The sequence below is a fragment of the Columba livia genome, chromosome 17 (assembly GCF_036013475.1).
Source record: "Columba livia isolate bColLiv1 breed racing homer chromosome 17, bColLiv1.pat.W.v2, whole genome shotgun sequence".
NCBI lineage: Eukaryota > Metazoa > Chordata > Aves > Columbiformes > Columbidae > Columba > Columba livia.
This window is the reverse complement of record NC_088618.1, coordinates 8,322,851-8,344,315: the sequence shown is the minus strand read 5'-3', so window position 1 is coordinate 8,344,315 and position 21,465 is coordinate 8,322,851. Positions and strand designations below refer to the sequence as shown.

General features: G+C 42.4%; 1 long non-coding RNA gene across 1 annotated transcript in view; it reads left to right on the top strand.

Moving 5' to 3' along the window:
* LOC135575619 (uncharacterized) overlaps nt 1-18,106 on the top strand; it is a 155,834-nt gene extending 137,728 nt beyond the window's left edge. The window contains exons 5-7 of the long non-coding RNA XR_010466721.1: nt 15,410-15,594; nt 17,455-17,574; nt 17,962-18,106. This is a non-coding gene — a long non-coding RNA (uncharacterized LOC135575619). The remainder of the gene's footprint in view (nt 1-15,409; nt 15,595-17,454; nt 17,575-17,961) is intronic.
* Nucleotides 18,107-21,465: the final 3,359 nt, after the last annotated feature.

Sequence of the window (21,465 nt, the reverse complement as noted above, 5' to 3'; positions counted from 1 at the left end):
CAGGGAGCAGGAGGTGAATTATCCCCACCGCGGTCACTGTGCAGGGTAGCTTTGACATTACAAGTGTTATGATTCACGTAGGAACTGCTGGGCTAATACTGTTACATGTTTTTTGAAGACCGGATGGTGACTGGAAGCTCAGCGTCAGGTAACCTCCAGCACCGTACACTGACTCAGAGCCACCTCTACAGAAACAGATGCATCACTTTTTCCATGCTTCCCATTTGTTTCTCTCAGTTGTATTTGAATTGCTATAGGTGTCAAGATGCTGTAAGTGGTATTCAATTGCAAACACCAGGAGTATGGCATCATCGTTAGAAACTGGAAACATGAAGCAGGTCAGGTCCAACTCCTTACAGCTCCAGTGTCTTTAGAGGGTGCCCTACACTGATGTATGTACGGGAGAGAGGAATCCTACCTTGCTCGGCAGCTGCACGTGGAGAACTGGCACAATGGCACGTATAGGGGTCTCGTTTGAATGAGTAACAAGAAGAAAGAGAAGGGAGAGGGGAATGTGATTTATGTCCGTTTCATTATTTTCAATGGCAAAATGCTGGATTTAAGCTGGCTACAGCTGGATTTCTCAAGTGAACCCAGGCCCCAGTGTGCATGCAGCTCCCTGATCACCATGTGCAATACCTGCAAGTGTGGACCCTCACATATCAGTGCACTTTAGTAGGAACCTATTTGTCCTAGGTGACCTATTTGTCACCACTCTGAGTTGGCTGTAGTGATTTCTGTATTTGTCCATTTTCTGCACTCAGGTTTTATGATTTCCAAACCACAGCGTAAGAGCTAAACAGCTCTTAGACAGCCATGTGGAAAAGCAGTGTTGAATATACATGCATGCAGCGTGTCTGGAAGCATTGCCATATTTTTCTCTGAAGAATCTGTTTAGGTTACATAAAAGAAACAGGCAGGAACCCGCGGGTTTTCATTTGGTGGTTCTCCCTCTGTTCTGCTTGGCTTCTCAGCTTTCAATAGATCCCAAGGTCAGGCTGTTATTTGTTGCTAGGCCAAAGTGGCAACCTCCCACCCTAACAATGCCACTATCTTCATATCATCTGAGCTATAGGGGCCACATTGTGATGCTTTGGCCGTGTTGCTAGGGAGGTTGCTAGGTTAGATTGATGTCACTATGTGGGTTATAAATTGCCTTTACCCTGCTGGCCCTGACTTGGCCCCATAACACAATGATCTAGTAGATGGCATCGAAGTGTTCAAATGATACATTGGAGAAACATCTTCAGACCCTGAACTTGGCAGCAAACGCATGTTGTAGCTATTCAGCAGAGGAACCCACTTGAAATCTAAAAAAGAAAATAAACAATTGCATAAAATGAATCAGTTCATCTCCAGAAATTTACAAAACTGATGAAAAATACCTTGCTTCTGCCCCGTGTACATGCACTGAGCACAAAGCTTTCCCTAGCACGGACTGTGCCCTCTGCGTGCCCCGCTGTTGAGAAAAGGAAGGAAGTTTTATAAAGACGAAAGTGAGAGCTGAGAAAATGAGGTAGGTGAACTGAGAATTTCCCAGCTCTGAGTACGGCCTGTCACAGTCTCAACTGTACTAAAATATACCACCAACGCCTTTATTATCACATCTGTTTATTCTAGCACGAACGTGCCATGCCACATAGTCACATTATTTGCATGTTTCTGGTTTGTGATCTCAAGGGACATTTTAATCTTGCCTGTTGCAAAATGTAATAATAGCTGAAGAATAATTTTAATTGATTTTTCAATATATTAATTTATCAAAATTTAGAAATTCTGTGTTCTACACAATATAGATGTGTGTGCATGCGTGCATTTGATTTCTTTCAAAAAGGAATAAATAAAAATAGATAAACATGCATGCCCTTCAGAGCTGCTCTAGTTTAATAAGTAAATACATAATTAGACAGGCTTTTCTTTATGCATGATGTCTTGATATGCAGGGCTTTAGCTGCACACCTCTCATTAACACTAATGAAATCTGTGTGGCTAAATCCCCATGCATTGTGTTGGACGTACACCTTAGTATATTTATAATTATTTTTTAAAGACTGCTTTCATTTCAAGGCAGAGCAGAACACAGCTCCTAAAGTGCCATGTGAATCCATAGGGTGTATACATATTTATAAATGTTTTTTAAATGCACATTATATTTTGCCCACAGAGCATAACATCTCTGCTTGCTGGAAAACATGTATTAAAGAAGGTTAAAAAAATCCAGAGGAATTGTCTTTGAAAAAATAGTTAATACACATGGGCTACAGCTGCCTTTTAAAGATTAATTTCTTGGCCATTTACAATGTGGTTTTTATTATCGAAAGCCAATGGACCATATTACAGAAAATCTTGCTTTGTAAATTCCTTTTTTTGCTTCTTGGGTCCGATTCTGTTACAGAGAATTCAGTGCTTTTCTTTCCAGACTTACACGATCATTATCTCCAAACTGGGCCTGGATTGTCACAGGGTCACTCCTTGCCCTCCTCAGCGGTCACTGGAGTAAACCGAGTTCCTTGTGTGCCTCCTGGTACGGAGAAAGGAAGGCAAAAGACAGAGATCTGAGTCTTTGTTTAAAATGTGGCTTTCAGGGCTGCAAACACGAGCATAACTTTGCAAAGGTAGGTAATGCACATGGGTGTACATATTTGCATGCTTTAAATATGTGGAAGAGTTTACAGAGCAGGAATCATACTTTAAAAAATGTGGTCTTATTGAAGCTGCACTAGTTCTGACTGGATTAGTTATAATTTCTTTCAGTTGTTTGTTTCCTGTAGCATTTGAAAATGAATTAAGACTGTCTTGACAACACTTAAGCATGTTTTCGATCTCATTTTTCCTTCTCTTGGCCGTCTCCTTTTTTTTTTCCTCAAGACACAGAGTTTAGCTTAGTGCCATGTACTCCTTGAGTTTCAGTGGGCAAAATATACAAGCACACGTGTCTGCCTAACACAGCAAATCTTGGCCTGTCTCTGTTTCAATATGTGAGCACCAAAATTTCCAATACACAGAGGACTTGGGAAGCCCATACCTGGACTCTCCAAACTTCCCCAGACCAAATCCAGACCTTTTCAAGCTCCTTTTAAACCTATAAAAATCAAGGGTGGAAGTGAAGAGGGAGGCTGAAGCTTATGACTGTTAAATCCTGCCAAGTAGTAGCCCAGGGAAGACAGAAAAACCTGCAGTCTCAGGGCTGCATTAAGGATGATAAATGGCCGTTACTCCTTAGCAAGCGGGGAGAGGACGGAGAATCTGCCGGGTGATCCCAGGCATGGGCGTGAGTCCCTTCCTGCAGCACCGGCTTGTCCTCTGCGACCTTGGGCAAATCATTTAACCTCTCTCCATATCACTGTTCTGTTTCTGAAATGAAAATAAACGACAGTAATGCACTAGAAAAGCTAAATGGGCTGGTGATTATGAGGGGCTCAGATGAGGATGAAGGTGAGATAAATATTTTAGACAGATAAAAATAATCCTTCCTCAACTCCTGTGAAACCTTTGTAGATTAAACTCAGCTCCTTGGTCCAAGAAACAGGATGTATCCCTCAATAAACAGGATGGCTTGCATTTTAATTATTGCAATAGAAGTCGATGAGGTTTTTTTCAGGGGACTTTTGTTCTCATTCTGGTGGCAGCACTCAGTGACATTCCCCTATTTGCAACACTGGAGTGCAGGGCACTCCAAGGTGACTTATTTCAGTAGAGGATTCACTCACTGACTGGAGCCATTGCTTTAGGTCTTTGTCTGACAATACAGCGTCTGCATTAACACTGAAGTTTTCGTTTCTTCGAAAGTGTTAAAATCTAATACGTAAATGTTGATTTTTTTCTAATGTGCTCCTGGGGCTTTTTCATCTATGCCAGAATTAAGTGCAAAGGGAATTTTTACAGTCGACTTGTAAATTCCTGACAAGAGGAGTTTATAATAGAAGTGTTGACATAACCTTAACTACGGTGACAAGTGAAGCTGGTTTCTTAGGAAAGCAGCAAATAATTTTCTTGCAGGAAGGCAGAAGCTGGGCATAGGAGGTGAGGCAGCTAGATTTTTTTCTCGGAGAATCCCCAGAGGCTATTGTGTGAGACAGCACGTGAAATGAAGCTGAAACAAATCGCATAGCAGGCAGAAGAAACACTCTGGAATTTGCTCATTTTCATGAAGGAGAAGGTGCAGTTATCCTCACACAGGTTTTTTTACAAGCTGCGTTTCTCCCCCCAGAGGTAATCACGAGGGTCTGACAGCAAGTCGGTGCTCGCTTTTGGCCTTACAGCTGGCTCTTACTTCATTCTTGGTCCCTGAAAACCTAAAGCAGTCAGGAATGAACTGTGGTGCCTCAACCCCGTGCCTTCAACAGGGGCAGGAGCCAGCCCTTTGTTTGCAATCTATCTGTCTCTTACAAGCAAAACTTTTTAAACACGAAATCAGATTTATTTCCTTGAGTGACCTGCAAGAATTCAAAACCTGAGCTCTTAAACACCCAGTAATAGATGGACAAGGCTTCGTGCAGCGAGGCTGAGCCACAGGCTGAGCTGCTGGCCCTGTAGACATCACTGTCACTTAAACGAGAACCCAACCTATTGACAGAAAGAGGTGATTTTAACTGAAATCTGAAGCCAAGGGAGCGTATGTAGAGCTGATTTCCAGTGCCTTTATTTGCCCAATGTCAGCTGTGGTTTGTTTCGTACCTGTCACTTCTCTCCTATGGGTGAAGGGAAGGGAAGTTTCTCAGATCTTCTTGCAGGCATAGAATCGTCAAGGTGGAACAGAGATGGTATGTGCATCCCCACATCTTTGGGATTAACTTCTAAATGGCAGCCCATTTCCCAAAATGTTTAACAAAGTCTTTCATACATTGTTGTCGCAATGTTTGCGGTTGGCTCCTCGGCAAGCAGCAGGAAGGTTTATTGTGAGCTGGCGTGCTTCATCCCAGCCCAGGACACATTCCCCTGGTGCTTGTTGAGGATTGTCCTGTGCCGGGTTCCCACGATGAGCCTGGGGCTGGCAGCCGCGGTGCAGGTTAGCAGCACACTGAGCTGCTGCGGAGCTGGAAATGCTCACGAGATTGCTGCGCTGCAGGCTCGAGTGCCCTTGTGCTCCGTGCACCCTTACGCTTTTCACAGCGTTAATGGAGATGGCATTTGGCTGTGTGCTCTCATCTCAATGCACTTCAAAATGGAGCAATACTTCCTCGCTTAGATTCAAGGCTACGGGATGCATCTTGGTGAAATTTATATACATTTAGCCCCAGGTCCCTGCCTCTCACAAAAGAATATGGCATGTAGAGCAGATTTATACCAAAAATGAAATGACATAAGGAGCAGAGGCTACTGGAGATAAGTAGGTATTAGGACTGTGTTTTCTGTCTTGTGTTCCTAGATGAGGGTAGTGACACAAAGCATTGTCACCAACAAATTGGCAACATCCAGCACCGCTGTGTTTTGATCGGTGCTTATGGGACTATTGGGACCGGTTTCTCCAAGTAGTCTTTTAGATTTTGAAAGGGGCTGCCTCTGTAAACAGCTGCTGTGTTTTGAAGCAGTTATCTCAGGATACGGAGCTGATACCTGGTGGTGTTACTCAGAAGTAATGTCCTTTTTCTGTTTCCTTTTAAGCTTCTTGATTTACCTTTCTCTAGAACTGTCCTCCACACCGCACTGCGTGGAGGACGGCAAAGGCTCAGGCGGCAGCCCTGGGTTTGCCAGGGGGTGCTAGAGGTTTGCAAGAACAGATTCAAAAACCATTCACGGAGGAAAATGTTTGAGTTTGATACGTTTGAGTCTAACTCAGAGCAGGATGGGCAACCACAGATCCTCTTCCAGATCTTTGCTACGAGGCATAGGGACTTCTTATGGTAAAAGCTTTCATGTTCTGTCCAGACATTGACTCTCATGAAAAAAGTGGGAAATTAGTATATTGGAAAGAGCTTTTCTTGAAACTGGCCATCCAGTTCAAACATTACTGGGACAAGGAACAGGCAGACAGCATGACTGCATGATCCTCATTTTCTTTGGAAACCAAATACCGAAGGGTTATTGCAGGTTTGATTAAAATAAGGAGGGGAACTCTGCAGTCTCGTGGCTGTGAGTGTGTCATGTGCTGGCATGTTATACCTGCTGATGGCAGGGAGGAGGGAGTGTGAAACGTTCTTGGCATTCCCCGGCAATCCTGTGTTAAATTACTCCCATGAGACTCTTCACAAACTTCAGTTTAGGCTCCGCTTTATGGTAAGGCCAGCACAGCCTGGGTCCCCCTCTTCAGGCTGTTTTCTCTTCCCACACGTCAGAGCTGTCTCCGGTTCTTCTCTCCACCTCTGCACATCTTCACTCCTTCTGTGACCCCAAAAACCAAGGAAGGAGGTGATGGGAACACTGACCTGGAGAACGGAGCAGTGACAGGGCCTGGGAAGGCGTGCAGGTGAATGGGAATGTGAAGAGATGGAAGTAAGAGGGAGATGGGAAGCAGGAAGGAGGGCGAAGGAACGCTAAAGATCCCTTTTTTGATTCTTTGTATAAAATGAAGACAGTGCAACTACATGGATAGGAATGAGAGCAGAGACTTTTCCAGACTGGTGACTAGAGCCATAAGGCTGGCAGAGACCTGGAGAGATTGTCTAGTCTGGCAGTCATAATTTGGTTTTAATCTAAAGAATGCCCTGGAATTTAAAAAAAACTGTCTCATTACACAGTGCGAGCACAATAGTTTGAATCTAAAAGCAACCAAAAATTGTGTTTTAGACTTTAAATTGAAGAAAGGCCTATGTTGAGCAAAAGTTTTCACAAAGATTAAAGCCAGATCTACTTATACTTTAAAACAGGCATATGTCCCTTTGTTTGCATTAGTTTTATCCTGACATCAGTTATTTTCATAGATGCTTATAAACATTTTCTTTGCTAGTTAGTGCAGCCTTGTTGGAATGCGGGGGAATCGGGGTGTGAACTGGAGGCGCCACAGGCAGTGCCGCTCTCAGGCTGCAGGATCCGCACTGGAGCGCGTTACTCCGAGACCTCCCGGCACTGCCGCCAGCTCCAGCCTGATGCCAAACATTACTTCTCTTATTAAATCACCCAAAATAGCATGATACTAGCAGCATTTTTTTCTCTGTCTATTTGCAAGGTCATACAAAGTTTCTCCATCTGACCAAACCTGCAGTGCAACTAACAACAGCAATTCTCACTCTGCACTTAGAAGCATACTGTTATTGGGAGGAACAGTCAGAAAGAAGCCCTGTGAGTGAGGGATATAATTACAGAAGAAAATATCAATCAAAGATCACACCTTTTCCTAATTAGCTCCTATGTGCCCGAGCAGAGGATTGCATTCATCTACCTCTCTTTGGCTCAGCCTGTTGAAATGTGCAGAGGAACACGCCGCCACAGCTGCTCCGCAGGCAGCAGAACGCTAATACAGTTCTGTAATGATGATGCTATGTGATCATCTTCTTCACATTAACCGATTCATATCCTGTCCGTCCAGGAAGCACTGAGCATTTCATTAGAGCTGATGAAGGTACGCTGACCGCTCAAACACAATGTATTCACAAATGCACGCGTTACGCTGGTTTCACTTAAGGGAATTGAGGAAGGTAAAGGGGTAAATAGACAAGATCTGTTGCACATAGGCAGTTTGTGCCATCCTAGATTCTGGTGAAATATCTGTCTTTAAAAGAAGAAATAACTACAGCTTTCTTTTGAATAGAAAATGACCGGCTTCTTCTGTGGAAACAGAAGTTTTATGAATATCAGTTTGTCAAATAAGTGGTTAATCAAGTTACCAAGTAGTTGTTCAGGATTCTAATCTACACCTAAGTCCCACCAAAACTTTAATTTGGTAGTCTGAGAATTACCAAGAGAAGACTGAAAAAAAAGTGTGAGATACTTTCTGAGTTACAGAGCATAAAAATAAACCTGAGTTGCTACTTCATTTTTACCCCAAGCTTCCCTCTGTTTTCATAGCCGAAAGAGCCGTACTTCTTCCAAAATGTAATTCCTCAGTACATTCAATTTATGATGCAAAGGGACAGGGTTCTCTATAGCTGTTTATATTACAAATGTGACAAGGTACTCCATCTCTGGAAACAAATAGAAAAAAGTCTGTGTGCTTTCAGCTTTGCAGGATTGAGTCTTATTGACAAGTAGGATACTGCAGTGTCTGGAATAGCTCCAATGATTTAAGTCTGTTATAGCAAAAGGGGAGGACAAGTTTTAAGTGGCAGCTGAAGTTCCTGTAATTCAGAAAATGACATTTTATCAAGGACTAACAGAAGCTGAGAGAAGTTACTGAAATAATGTCACACATGAATGTATACGCTCTATTTGCACATTTGCCCTGTGTTCCCCCATAAGAGCAGTGGAAGGCACATCTTCATTGTGGAAACCACTTATTAATTTAGCTGGGCTGATCCCCATGTAAAGTTCAAGATCCAAAGCCACGAAGAAGGTAGCGGGTTGTGAATGGTCTCCCATTTCTATGCTGTACATGGCAGTTTGGGGGAGTTTTCCTCTCCACAAACCAGCTGCCAGGGGCAAGAGCAGGCTGGACCGAGAAATGCTGAGTTCGTGGGAAGCCGAGGGATCCTTGCGTCCCACGTGCCAAAATTCTGAACTTCATCAAGTTAGACAGAAAGATCAGTTTCTGACTATATTTTTATAATTACTATTTTCTTCTCCTTCAAATGTACATTTGATCCCCCCCACCCTCCCTTCTAATTGTATATTGCAAAAAGAGGAAAGCAATGTTTTGTCGATACAGATGAGCAACCAATTCCTTCTTACAATCTCCAATTCAGGATGAAGTAGACTGAGTGCTTCTTAAATCCATTGCCCTGTGAGAAAAGATTTACACATAGATTCATGGATATAATTTGTCTGGAAAAAAATATTTAAACCCTAAACACATCAAACATGTATGTAAGCAAAGCCGCCCTTTGTGTGCTCTCAGGGGGTTTATCCCCCGCAACACGTGCACACATGCACACGCACACACCCCCCGCTGCAAGAGATCCATTTTATAGATTCAAGGACAGCTCTCGCCAAGAGAAGAAGAGACGTTGCCAAGATACCAGATGCGGTTCCATTCAAGACCACTCATAGGAGCAATTCGAGATGAAATCAAATTAGATGTGTTGGTTATACATAGTGCAGCCTGCTTGGGATACTAAATGACAGAGTTTGCCAATAATTAAGTGAAATCTCAGAGATGATGAGTCCCCAGAGCTCTGTAGGTTATGTCGGTCTAATTCTAAGTGTCATCATTATAGCAGCAGAGCGAAATACTCTGCATAGGCCACAGAGCTGGAATTTTTACTGTGGATACTGGCTTTTCCTAGCCAGTGCTACAGGGCAGTACTGAGCTTCATTATGTGTCTTCTGCTATTACACTTGCTTAACCTTTCCCTGTTATAAAGCTCCTGAAACCTGACTCCCACTTAATAATTGATGGTTAGCACTTACTATCCATAGCAGCATTCATATTCAAAGCACTTTACAAAGAGCTCGTTAATTTCTCTGACCCTCCTCCGCCTTGAGGTGTCCAGCACAATTACTCAAAGTTTTCCAAAAGGGAAACTGAGGCAGAAAGGTTGTGACTTAGCCTGAGGATAGAGGACAGTGTTACAGCTGACTCAGTGCTCAGGTGCTTCTTTGTGAGATGGATCCACTTAACACCACTCGTCTCTTCGCCTAACGCTGTCCTTACAGTCGGGTGAGCAGATCTGCTTGGGGAGCACAGTGGGACCCACTTTGTACAAGGATTCAGAGCATGAAACAGGCCAGGATCAGGCCCAGTGTTTCCAAAACGTGCTCCCAAGGAGGCCATCCTCCACAGCCCCCTCACAGCAGGCCTGAGCCCTGGTGGAATCAAGTTACCAGGAGTTTTAGTGGTTTAATGGTGCCCATTTCATTGTTACTCCTTGCTCTGACCCCAGAAAACTGAACACCACAGCCGTGTCCAGATGGGTAATGACTGTTTCCAGCTTTGCAAGTGTTCATTTCAGATTGCTTGGAGTTGAAAACGTTGCACCAAATTTGTGATTCCTGGAGATCACTGGCTGAATATAAACTGCCCTGAAAAACAAGAACCGATTTAAGGAGAAATAACCTAAATATTAAAGAAGTTAGGTGAATATAGAAAAAAAATCAGTCTGAAGCTAAGGTTCCCAGGAAGGGCTTGCTCAAGATTTAACATTTGATATGTATAACACAAAGAGGGAAAAGTCTTGAGGACTGTGACATTGACGTTGCTATAACCGCTAGCAGCACACAGGAGGGCAAACCCTGCTGTTAGTCCTGGGCTATGCTATGAAAGGTGGCAGGGGTGCACCCAGTCCTGATCCCCCAGTGCTGCAGCACTTCTGCTGGCCCTGGTTGCAGACACCTCTTCGGTGTCCCCACCGAGTGACACCCGCAGCCCTGGCCACCCTCCCGCTGCCACCGCGCTGGTGGCGAGAAGCTCTGCAGAGCTCAGCTCGCCGTCGGCTCCGCCGCGCTCCTCACGGATTGGCACCGCAAAGGCAGCTGGTTTGTTCACAGTGGAAACACCATCTCCGAGATGACTAGGAGGAAGTTATAAAATTTATAGAAGGTTCCGATAAGGATCTTGGATGGATAATGTTCATATTTCTAAAAGATTCAAACCTAAGAGGCTTTTAATTGAGGACGGGGGCACTCAGAGCTATCTTAGCAAAGAGGTAATAAAATTATTGACTAAATCGCTAACAAAGGCAACTGAAGCAAGGAGTTTAAATGATTTCCAGAGACTGTTCTCCAAGTGAAGGTTATAGTGAGAGAGCCAGCAGTGCAATTAAACCAAATGAGGTCAAGCATGTTGGGCCTTAAGGCCTCTGCCTGCTCCTCAGATTTCTTTTGTTCTTATAATTCAATTATAAAGACCCCCCCTCAAGAACCATTTAACTGTCTCATAAAGCAGTTTGTAAACTTTTTTATTTTTCTGTAAATTGTCCCCTAAAAGTGGTTTTCAGCATCTCAAGGCAGTGTGGAGCACATACAGTGCTTCTTGTTCCCAGTTGTGTGTTCCACACACAGGGGTGTTCACGCGGGCCAGAGCTCTCCCAAAGCATCCTCAGCCCATGCAAACCATCCTTGGGTAGAGGTGGCAGCTGGTAAAAGCTGTGTGGCAGACACCTGGAACAAGTGTCACCGCTTTGTGTCTCACTCTCCTTGCTGCTTCCCCTTGCCCCCCAAGTTTTCTTTATCCCATTTCTATGTGAGGCAGAATGAGGGAAACCTGTGTGTGGCTCATTTCCTGCCCAGTGGGTCACGTATCCCAACCCTCGGCATCATAAATGAGCAGGAATGTCTGCTGGCCAGCAGATGCCTGTGTAGATCCATTCACATATAATTAAACACTTTTAAAGTATAGGGATTTCCCTAGCCCCTTTTTTTTTGGTAGAAATATGTTTGTAAAACCGAGTTACATGGAAGTTAGGTAGCTTCCAAATGCAAAGCTTTTGGTTATTTTATCAAACTGTGTTTATCTCAATCCACAAGTTTCTCCGTTCCCTTTCGATTCTCTCCCCTGTTTGGGGCTGGGGGACAGTGAGCAAGTGACTGTTGTGGTTTTGAATTGCTGGCCCGGGTTAAACCGCAGCAGAAACCATTCCTGATTCACAATGGTATTTAAGTACCTATTGGAAGAGGATAGAAATCCAGAAGGGATTAAAAAAAATTTCTAAGCAGTTTAAGCACAAAACGCCTGTTCAGATCATGGCTTTAGGGGCTTAAATGACTCGAGAGTCTTGGATTCCTGTCTACATCATGAGGGGCCTTGATACCTTTGTAAATCAGGCCCGGAATGGCTGTCTTCAAATGAGTCGGAAGTGAGAGTCTAGACCTCATACCTAGAAATGTTCCCTTTTGAAAGTGAAGACCCACAAGTGGCAGCATCCTTTCTGTCCCGTGAAGTTCCAAGTGACAGATCTCTGCTCGGAGATGAATCAAATGCTAGAAGCCACTGCTGTAGCAGGAAGAGGAATTTCTATTCTTCCTGTCTAATTCCTGTTTAATTACAGCCAAGGCCAGTGTGGCTGAGACATTGGAAGTAGGACTGACAGTTTTTCTCGGGAAGCAAAGAGAAAGCGAACGTCTCCGAAGTGCTGCAGAGACAGTGTCTGTTCTCTCCACGTGTGTCCCCAGGGGCTGGGCAGCTCAGCGCTGCGATCTCTCAGCCTCTGCTCGGTGGGTCCTCGTGGATTTGCAGCCTCTGTTCCCCCAAGGGTACAAGAGCGGGTTTAACGGGGTGACTCCTCATCTCCTGGAGACAGGAATCGTTACCCTGTTAGCAGCAATACTGCAATGGCTGCGGGTGTTTGAGATGAACCGAGAACTCGCTCTGCGACTGATCCCGTTTACAAAGTTAACATCTTGTTTCTCAGTTCGTTCAAATCTTGTGCCTCCTTCCCCAAAGGAAAGAAATGTCAATACATGAAAGAGGAAGATAAGTTAATGCAACATTCAGGTTGCAGAGCTAGAGATTTTGGAAGTGCTGAGGTAAGGTGCCTGTGTCAGTGCTAACTCAGCCGCATTGCACACAGACAGCAGCAGCCTCGTTTCACTGCTCACACGCATAGATTAATGCAATTACCTTTATTAAATATATCCCAAAGTATTGCATGTTGCTAATCTCTTGAATTCTAGATGTGGTTGATGGTTGTACAGCGGTGGTATCTATAAGCAGGCCTGTAGCACAATGCCCAGGAATGCTGTTCTCTCCAGTCATGGGACCTATAGATTTACTTGTATGCGTCTAAACTAGTTCCAAGCCAGTGGCACTTGCTGGATGGCAAAAGAGATTTTAGCTGAGAAAGTGCTTTTATTACTGTAAAAAATTAATGCAAAATGTCAAATATTTCACACCCAAGCCGATACTGGCAAAAAGCCAGAAATATCCTGGTTTCGCTTGGGGTGTGAATATATTTGATCATCTGTAATTCAAAAGCTTTTATTTCAAAGGAAAAAGACAGTGTGTTGCAATAGACTTTGTAGTGATAAATATCAACTGTGCCACTTCTCTCCCAAAAGGGGTTTCCCACAGCTCTATAGTAATATACAGTTCAAAAGGCCATACTGAGATTTATAGAGCTATATATTCGAAAAATGGCATACAAGCCGCTTTGCTCAGCTAAAGTGTGTTTGAGTTGCTTCCTTCACAGTTCTGCACAACCGAAAAAGCAGCCACAGGTCCAGGGTGCCGGCAGGCCCAGGTGATTAGTGAACATGGGGCAGCTGGGGCATTCAGATTTGTACAAGCAGTTGATCCAGCATCTCCTCGGCTGGGTGACTAGATATTCTGGAAGCTTTCAAAAGTATTTGGCCAGGAAATCTGGTCAGGTTGGAGTTTATGGACAGAAATTCATTTAAATCAAGAGTCAGACAAGCTGATGACAGCGGTAAATTTGCCCCTCTCCATGTATTTACTGTTATTACTATTATAAACTGTTCTCACATTATCCAAAGAGCATCTCTGTTTCTTCTTTCTATTCTATTCTATTCTATTCTATTCTATTCTATTCTATTCTATTCTATTCTATTCTATTCTATTCTACTTAATTTAAAGCCTCTTTCAAGTTCCAAACCTACTTTTGTAGCAATAGCTTTTGCTTGTGAATGTCCATTGAATGCCCCAAACTGCTTTCTATGAAGACAGTGGGAAGATTTCCAGTGATTTTATTAGGGACACTGTTGGGCCTTTAATGAAGGGAATTTGTACCGAAAGATTAATTCTATAATAACCTTAACAAGTGTGTTTGGTTTTGAAATGTCTGGATGAGGCTCCATCTGAGCCATGTCCTGGAGTCATTGCCCAGTTTATACTCAATCAGAGACCAATGGAAGCTTTGACCGAGTAAGAACTGAGCAAGGACTGCTGCAGGCAGCCTTACCTTGCATTGTTCTAACCTAAGATACCTGCTTTCTATTTGAAAATGAAAACTTCTTATTTTCTTGCAAATTAAAAAAAAAAAAATTCACAACTTTCAAAGCATACGGATATTATAAAAATATTTCATTAAAATCCATGAGTGAGCTGAAAGTTATTCTTACTCCTGCACAGTTTAAATCTTTGGTAGGGGACTCTTCTCCTGTCAGAAACCACTGTTTATGGTGTTGCTTTTTACAGGGTTCTGCAGAAATTTAGAAAATTACAAAGAAAAACAACTTCATAGACTTGCCTCCATTCTCAGCTTCATATAAAGAATATACGTTGATCCATTAGTGTGCTGCATATCTTCTGTTGTTCGAAGATTTACCCTTACAAATAAATGCAGTATCTGTCTGCATCATTTACAGACTTCCCATCCAGTTTTAACTGTGTGCCCTGAGGAACCTGAGGTGCAGCAGTTTGGGAGCCATGTGGAAGTGTTAGATTTGTTAAATGAATTGGAATTACTAGCAGTAAGTTTCAATAGCCAACGTGTGAATTCAAGAACTTGTAAACAAAAGCATGCACCTAGATTTTCAGTCTGTAGATTCTCAGACCTTGGAACAACATGCAGAAGAGCGACAGAAGTTTTGTAATTGAAGAACTTCCCAAGAATGTCACACTTAAAAGACAAGACATAAAACAGGACTGCAGAACACCTGACCCATGAGCTTATGTAGCCCGCCAAGAACTGTCTTTGACCCATCTTAATGCTCTAGTAAACAGATTCCACTGGACTGCCTGCTTACGTTTTACAATAGCACACGGTTGGAATGACGCTGCGCCTGCTCAGGGTTGGGACACATGGAGATTTGCTAATTCTCAGCCATTTAATTAACTTTAAAATCAAGAACGGTTTTTCCTCTTGGTTACTTGTGGCAATGCTTTGGTTCTCCAGGAGATAAATGCACAGGAATGTAGCGGGGAAGTAGCTGAATGGCCTGGAGAGTTGTCTGTCTGCAAAAAGTACATATGGAAATAGAGGGTAATTGCTTGGTTTAGTACTTGTGAGACTTGATCCAGATTGCTGTGCCTACAATAGTTCTGGACTCCGCAGTTTGAAAAGATCAAAACTGGGAAGACAGATAGGGGAAGAGAAAGAGAGGGAGAGCTGAAGTGATAAGAGATTTAGGAAACATGACCTGGGAGGAAAGATTGAAAGAACTGTCGTCATTAAATGTAGAAAAGTAATGAAGGAAGCTACAGGTCTCCAAACATGTAAGTGATGAGGTTTGTTTCATATTTTAAAAGGGCAATCAGTCACTCCTTAGGTTCACTAACACAGAATAAGATATTAATTCACAGCCAGGGTATTCGGTTAAACAGTAGGGCTTCATTTCTGAGTGTGTGCGGGTGATAACAGCCAGGGGAGGACGTGGAATCCCAGAGAGGGAGCATTTTCAGACTAAACCAAACAGTCATTTTCCAGGTCTGAGCTGATTTTGATTACCCTGTTTCCCTCACTCTCTTTCCCTGTTTGTACAGGTAGGTGGGATATGGAAAACCCCTTGTTGTGTCTCGAGGATCAGCACTGGTCACAGCTTACAGAGAGTCAGGTCGGTGGTATCGCGAGGATCCATCCAGCCCTGCATTTTTAGGCGGCTTTGAAAAATGCCCAGACAGAAGTACTTGCGATTCACAGGGTGGGATGCCTGGAAGAATCAACAGAGGTCTGCAGAAAATTCACTGATTGTTTAGTTCTAAAATAGTTCTTTAAATTGTACTGTTGGGAAGGCTGAAGTTTCCTGACCAAATCTAGTGCTCCTAAAATTAACGGAAAAGCTCAGTGAGACTAAAATTTGAATACATATAGCTGCCATTGCTTTTCCTCTCAAGAAAGAAGAGAAAAAGCAAAACCAAATAGACAAACCCAAATTGCTGCCTTGAGCCCAAATTTAAACACTGTTCTTTCTATGACTTGCAGAAGATAAACACAATCTCCTATTTCTGTATATACCTTTGCCTCCTGAAACTGGTGAGTTTCAGGTTAATTTATTTCTGGTAAACATATAGTAATAATCTGGGTCTACCGTGAATAACATAGTTAAACTAATTCTTACTTTTTGGCTCTCAGATTTATTTATTTGGTTCTCTGGGCTATTTCTTGCATGCGTAGGGCTTGCAATCCAGGAAAGCTGAGCATCACCAGCAGAGAGTGGGATGTGAAGCACTTCACAGTTTTCATCTTTGTTTATTTTTGATGTCGCTATCTTTCCATTTCACTTAAGCTGGCATTCAGCAGAATTCCTGCTCTTTTAGGGGTTTGGAAACGCTTGCTGATGCTCCAGCATCCTATTTTCTAACACAATGAATGAAATCTGTCATCAAAAACCCAGAGCTATGAGGCAGCTGATGCTCAAAATTGTTCTTAGACAAAGACATTTTAGAGACACGTGTCATCCTCAAAACCATAGTAAGCAATGCTTTGTCTGCAGCTGGCAGAAAAATTAGGCTATTTTATAGGCCTGTCAGTGTTATGCCATTCCGCCTCTAGATGTGATCACATATCTGTTGGCTTGGCTGACCTATTTGATTGTGCCCTATCAGAATCGTAAAGATACCATATATACAACACATGCATACCACCACTTGAAAGCATACACACTGATGTCGGGAATAAAGTATTAAATGGTTTTTGCCATAAAATTGAGCTTATTCCCACTCCTCAATAACAAATGTTGTTGAAGAAAGTACTTGGAAAAAGTAGACCATGGATCAGCTCTGCTTTCACAGTGACTCAACATTTGAAGTCAGTAATTGAAATAACAATGAAATTTCCTATAAAATTTACTTTACAAATAAAGTTTAGCATTTTTATTGAGAGTAGCTTTGGTTGCCAGAGCTATCTTTATTAAAAGCTGTTCAAATACCAAAAATCTAACATTGCAGGATAAATCATATTGGGTACAGATGAGTAATGCATGAGGATTTAAAACAAATTTGCCACTGTTCCAAGCTCTGAGGATGAGTCCTGGTCTGACTGAACTTGCAAGTAAGAGGCCCCTGGATTTCAATGAGATAATAATTTGATCCATGCAATTGCTTCTGTCTCTTTCTTTGATACTGCTGTAATTGCCTCTTCTTCTTTAATCCAAAACAACTCAGATAGAAAGGAAAAGACACACATGTTTTCATAAGAAAAGGGCAATACATAATGTTAAAAAAATGTTTCATCAAAGGTGCAACCATTTAAAATGCAAAACAGATACTAGAGAGGTGGCAAATTCCAGTTCTTTGGGTTTTTATTTAAGATCTTTCAAGTATTCATTCACCAGGAATACTTGTTTAATTTTTGTAATGTATTCAGTTAGCCATATTCAGTTCTCTTTTATGTCCACTTCTCATTAATCACTTGACAGATGGACTTCTACAGGCACGTCCCTTTGGGGAAAGTAAATTTTAAGTCATAATAAGAACATAAGACCTGCCATACTGGATCAGAGCAAAGGTCTACCTAGTCCATACCCTGATTCCGGCAGTAGCCAAGAGCACTATATTAGATTTTAATGGTCACGGCTTTGATCTTTCAGTGAGTATTAAGTTGGTGACTAAGCAGAAAATGAAAAGAAATCCCAAGAGCGGAGTATTCCAAAACTCAGAAGAAACAGCAAGTGAAACCATTTCTTCCTGTGCCTCAAACCCAGTGCAAGGTCAGTGTTGCACAAGAAATAGATGTCGGGCAGATCAGCCACAGCAAAGGTGTCACCCCACAGGGAGCACTGGAGCGAAAACTGAACATAGCGTTGTGTACCATTGGCATCTATTTGCTTTGTTCTCTCGCCCAGCTAGATATGACTGCTTTGGGGCACTATGGCCAGTTTTTCTCTTGCAAAATGCAACATGAATGAAACTCGGAGGGAAAAGTGGCGGCGGGAGGAGGGCAGGATGCAGAGCCAACAGCAGCAGGCCAGCGCGGCGCGGTGTGAATGTTCGCTGTGCTCAGTAGTTCTGCCAAAAGGGATGGCTTGGGTTGAGAAATGTGGGCTTGAACATGGTACATAGACAATATCTAAAACCTCTTCTGGTCTCATTCCCAGGAAGAGAGCTACATTTGTTCCAGTGAGATTGTAGTTAAAAGTTCTCAAGGTTTAACTCGTCTTTTTAATTGCCACTGTCTCAATTAAATTGCATCTGTGATAACAACAGCCCTCCTGGAGACCCAACAGGAACTTGAACACATTGTGAGTAAATTAAATAATTGTGTAAATTATAAAGTTTACATCTACTGGTTATTGCATAAAAACTACATATAGAACACATACTTCTTATAACCTTCCTGCTTTAGGAAATCTTAGAAAAGAAGGTGTTTAGCCTGCCAAAAACCTACAAGGATCACTGATAATTTGTTGATCAGCATTAGGTTCATTAAATCTATGCACTTCATTATCTGATTAATTTGGAGGCAGGTTTGTAATCAGTGATGAAATGTTTAAGATTCTTCTGCTCTGGCCTCCACAACCTCCTGCAGCTCATTAGAAAAGCTAATCAGATTGAATTTTCCACCATGCTGTTTATTGTAGCCCTAATGGAAGACAATCACTTTAAAATTACACACTTGGCAGGTAATTTCTAAAAGCCATAAGCCATGGAAGCTTTGTTCTCCCTGGGCTCTTTGTCTTTCTTTACTAGGGTAAGGTAAGTTATAGTTATTTCTGTTAAAATTTGGAGGGCTATTTTGCAACATAGGATGCAATGTAAATGTTGCTGAAAAAATATGTTTGTCTTTACCATGTTTCTCGTCACCTGGGAGCCCTTTCAGAGATCATCAGTAACGTGTGGTGAGTTTGTTTCAGAACTCAGATGGGTTTCCTACTTTGTGACTTGATTGTTCGAAGCACTAAGAACTTTCTTCATGTGCTCTCATCTTGGGATGAGTTGCATTGTTAAAAAAAGACCAGGGCTGCTTTTTATCCTCACTTTTTCACAGGCCAGTTATGAACCCTGTTGTGATGGAGCTTTGTGAACTAAGTTACTAGTATGATCTGAAGGAAAATTATGACAATATGTATTGATGAAGAACCGGAAATGACAGTGACCTAATATAGAGAGTTTTCTTAAGTTTTTAATAATTGAACTTCTGTGCATTATGAGAAGAAGTGACAGCAGCAGTTGATAGTCACCTCTTGCACCAGCAAGGCTCCTGCCACTTCTGTGTTTTTCTGAAGGGCGGCTGAATTGGGGAATGCAGCAGGGACAGTCGCCGGCTGAGTGGGAAACCCTGCTATTCCACATACTCTAGAAGAGACCTTTCCATAAAGTGAGCATGCAGAGCCATGGAGCCAGATCCAAGGTGGCAGAACAGTTCCTCTGGCCCACTCTACTGCTGTCTCCGTTGTGTGGACAAAAGTCCACTTCTGCTTTAACTGTTGTATCTGTTTGTCTCTTCTGTTAATACATGGAAGGATGGGATCTCCTGTGACCGGACAGGCACCCATGGAGACATGGGCTGAAGGCATTTGTCCCCTGGCTTATAACCAGAATTAAACCCATTAGGTAATGGAGGATTTTGGATGGGCATGTGCTTTTGGTCATACGATGTGGGAATTAAGTGATATAAGGAATTATTTTCTTTAGAGATTTATTGTAAGGAGGTCCCATTCTAAACCTTCCATACCAAACAATGTTCGTCATATCTTTACCTGTGGGCAGTGACAGGTGACAACATATCCGGAGAACATCAAGAGGAAGGTGCATACCTAATACAGATTCATCTTTTTGTCAGCCAGCATGCTCTAAACGTACCAGCCTCAAGGGCTGGATCCTACTTTTGGGGTCTGTCTTCTTGTCACAGGCCTGATACTTCCTGCCCTTTTTTTTCACCCCTGACTTCACCAAGCCCTTTTCCAGGACCCATGCGAGCTCTAGACCACGAGATTATTCCTTTATCTGTTTTTTCCCCAAACCTTTTGCCGTACAACTAGACAAACAGCCTTTTCATAGTGCATTGAACCCTTTCTGTATCACTTGAGCTCATGCTACCTCTGGTGAAGTTTATTGTGGTACAAGATGATGTCTCTACATGATGTCTCTCCCCTATTAGGGTGGTGAGATTTAAACCTTTTTTCGGTCACTATGAGGCACACTCTGTAGTATGGGAGAAGTATCAAAATGTTTTAAGGACTGGAAACAATGTATCTGGGGTTATTTCCTGTAAAAAGAGCTTCTTAACTCTCACTTTTAAGTGCCTTCAGCCTTATAATTTGGTCCCTTCCATTATGTTGCAGTTTAGATCTTCCTTTGTAATATTGTAAGCACTAAAATAATAACAAAAACCCAACCAACTGCTCCTTCCCCAGTAATAAAACAAACAAACCCACCACTTTTAAGAACACTTGAATTTCTGTAATGAACTATTCCTGAACTGGCTCATGTCAGATGAATGAATGCTAGAATGTCAAGTTTGGCTCAGAATTGAGGTGTGCTTTTTAAACAAGATTTTCCAAGCTGGAGGTAGATACAAGGATGTGCAGAAATTAAAAGAGAGAGGAAAAAATATCTCCTCTTGTAAAATAGATCTGATTACTGTTCAGATCATTGCAGCTGTGAGAAATACAACAAGTAATGTTGTACATAGACGCCAAGCAAGGGTTTTGCTGAGAGTTCTCTGTCAAACGCGCTGAAGGCAGCGCCGTTTGGGACGGAAAGGGGATTGAAGGCAGAGGCAGCTGCCGCTCGGGTTCTCGTTCCCTGGGCTCTGCTGCCATCTCATGGTTTCAGCCCCAGTTCTGCACTCAGGCTCCTGGAACAGCTGCTTTCTGTGCTGCTTTAATAGCAAGTCTTTTATTTCTTTTTTCTTTTTTTCTTCTTTTTTTCCATTACAGAAACCTAAAAGGTGAATGTTAGAAAGAAATGCTGTTACTTCTAATTGCAGAGCAGATTGATTATGTTAGAGCCGGGGTTATGGGCTATGTCTAAGACCTCCAGCAATTAAGAAAGATAAGCAGCCTTACACCAGCGGTGAGCTTACGTTTCCTGTACTCTGTACCTCCCTGTACATTAGCTGTGGCTCACAAGTTGAAAATATTTTAAAAAGCATATTCTAAATTACAAGTGTGTCTTTAGATACTTGTGCAGACAGGACAGAAGTTGGAACAGTTCCTGGGACAGTGTTAATATATATGATATAATCGACCCACAGCTGTCCCAGCATCTGGGAGGTAAAAATTGATTTATCCCCAGAAATTGGTAGTACCTGTCACGTTACATCTGCAAAATCCCCCTCTCACCAAAGAGTTTCGTTTATGAGTTAGCCCTGGAACCAAACACAATGCAAGGGCAGAATAACTTGAATAAAGTTCTACAAGTTTGTCCTTCACTAAACAGTGGTGTTAAAAGCAAATGCTGAAAGAATACAAGAAACAGATTGTGTTATTTTAATAAAGCCTTACTTAAAACAATGTCCAGCACCCAGGTTTTCAAAAACCAAAAATTAAACTAACTTTAATCTTAAGACAAAAAATGAAATATGCAGAGAAACCAGCAACGCTATAAGAACAGTAAACCTTCCACTGGTCTAAACAAATAATAATCTTAAAGAATCT